Source organism: Arachis stenosperma, chromosome 1 (assembly GCF_014773155.1).
Source record: "Arachis stenosperma cultivar V10309 chromosome 1, arast.V10309.gnm1.PFL2, whole genome shotgun sequence".
Classification (NCBI taxonomy): Eukaryota; Viridiplantae; Streptophyta; class Magnoliopsida; order Fabales; family Fabaceae; genus Arachis; species Arachis stenosperma.
Genome location: NC_080377.1, coordinates 48900750 through 48903241, shown reverse-complemented (window position 1 = coordinate 48903241; position 2492 = coordinate 48900750). Strand labels below are relative to the sequence as shown.

The following is a 2492-nucleotide window of genomic DNA, read 5'->3' as shown; positions in this document are numbered from 1 at the left end:
CTAGGTAATTCACCTCTTCCATTAAAGGATTCTCAGGATCATAAGCTTCTTCCTCAGATGAAGCATCCTTGGTACTGCTTGGTGCATTTTGCATTCCAGACAGACTTTGAGAAATCAAATTGACTTGTTGAGTCAATATCTTGTTCTGAGCCAGAATGGCATTCAGAGTATCAATCTCAAGAACTCCTTTCTTCTGACTTGTCCCATTGTTCACAGGATTCCTTTCAGAAGTGTACATGAATTGGTTATTTGCAACCATTTCAATTAGCTCTTGAGCTTCTGTAGGCGTCTTCTTCAGATGAAGAGATCCTCCAGCAGAGCTATCCAAAGACATCTTGGATAGTTCAGACAGACCATCAAAGAAAATACCTATGATGCTCCATTCAGAAAGCATGTCAGATGGACATTTTCTGATTAATTGTTTTTATCTTTCCCAAGCTTCATAGAGGGATTCTCCATCCTTCTGTCTGAAGTTTTGGACTTCCACTCTAAGCTTACTCAATTTTTGAGGTGGAAAGAACTTTGCCAAGAAGGCATTGACTAGCTTTTCCAATGAGTCTAGGCTTTCTTTAGGTTGTGAGTCCAACCATGTCCTAGCTCTGTCTCTTACAGCAAAAGGGAATAGCATAAGTCTGTAGACCTCAGGGTCAACCCCATTAGTCTTGACAGTGTCACAGATTTGCAAGAATTCAGCTAAGAACTGATGAGGATCTTCCAATGGAAGTCCATGGAACTTGCAATTCTGTTGCATTAGAGAAACTAATTGAGGCTTAAGCTCAAAGTTGTTTGCTCCAATGGCAGGGATAGAGATGCTTCTCCCATAGAAGTCGGGAGTAGGTGCAGTAAAGTCACCCAGCACCTTCCTTGCATTGTTGTTGTTGTTGTTGTTTTCGGCTGCCATGGTTTCTTCTTCTTTGAAGATTTCTATTAGGTCTTCTACAGAGAGTTGTGCCTTAGCTTCTCTTAGCTTTCGCTTCGAGGTCCTTTCAGGTTCAGGGTCAGCTTCAACAAGAATGCCTTTGTCTTTGTTCCTGCTCATATGAAAGAGAAGAGAACAAGAAAATATGGAATCCTCTATGTCACAGTATAGAGATTCCTTGAGGTGTCAGAGGAACAGAAAAATAGAAGGAAGAAGTAGAGAATTAGATAGAGTTCGAATTGTGCATTGAGAAGGAGTGGTACTCCATAAATAGAAGGATGTGGGAAGAGAGGAAGAAATTTTCAAAAATCAAGTGAAATATTTTGAAAACATTTTTAAAAAAAAAAATTTAATTAATTTTCGAAAATCAAGAGTGGGAAAGGAATCAAGTAATTTTTGAAAAAGATTTTTGAAATTAGAAATCAAACAGATATGATTAAAAACTGTTTTGAAAAAGATGTGATTAAAAAGATATGATAAAAAATTATGCTTTTAAAAAGATATGATTGAAAAGATATGATTTGAAAACAATTTTAAAAAGATTTGATTTTAAAAATTAATGACTTGCCTAACAAGAAAAGATATGATTCAAACATTAAACCTTCCTCAACAGAAAAGGCAACATACTTAAAATGTTCAATCAAATCATTAATTGTTAGTAAGTATCTTTGAAAAAGGAAAGAAATTGATTTTGAAAACATTTGATTGAAAAGATATGATTTGAAAAAGATTTGATTTTGAAAAACTTTGAAAACTTGAAAAAAAATTGATTTTGAAAACAAAATTCTCCGCCTTGTGCCATCCTGGCGTTAAACGCCCAGAATGGTGTACATTCTGGCGTTTAACGCCCAATGCACTACCTTTTTGGGCGTTAAACGCCCAACCAGGCACCCTGGCTGGCGTTTAAACGCCAGTCTGTCTTTCTTCACTGGGCGTTTTGAATGCCCAGCTTTTTCTGTGTAATTCCTCTGCTGCATGTTCTGAATCTTCAGTTCCCTATACTATTGACTTGAAAATAGAACCAAGATCAAATAAACAATGCATGCAAGACACCAAACTTAAAATTAGACACTAGACTCAAACAAGAAACATAAAAATATTTTTGGTTTTTATGATTTTTTTAAAATTTTTTTTTGTGCTTTTTCGAAAATTATATGAAACTAGAAAATAAAAGTTTCAGAATTCTCAATTTGGATTCCAGGAATCATTGCAATGTTAGTCTAAGGCTCCGGTCCAGGAATTAGACATGGCTTCACAGCCAGCCAAGCTTTCAAAGAAAGCTTCGGTCCAAAACACTAGACATGGCCAATGGCCAGCCAAGCCTTAGTAGATCATTGCTCCAATAGCAAGTTTGATAGAAATCAACAAGCTCTTGTGATGATAGGTTGAAACCTCGGTCCAATAAGATTAGACATGGCTTCTCAGCCAGCCAGATTTCAACAGATCATCATGAAACACTAGAATTTATTCTCAAGAACTCTGAAGAAAAATACCTAATCTAAGCAACAAGATGAACCGTCAGTTGTCCATACTCAAAACAATCCCCGGCAACGGCGCCAAAAACTTGGTGCGC

General features: G+C 36.7%; 1 non-coding gene across 1 annotated transcript; it reads left to right on the top strand.

Moving 5' to 3' along the window:
- The first annotated feature begins 392 nt into the window (after nucleotides 1-392).
- LOC130948056 (small nucleolar RNA R71) lies at nucleotides 393-496 on the top strand. Its single transcript, XR_009072914.1, has one exon. It is a non-coding gene; the product is annotated as a small nucleolar RNA R71 (small nucleolar RNA).
- The last annotated feature ends 1996 nt before the right edge of the window (nucleotides 497-2492 follow it).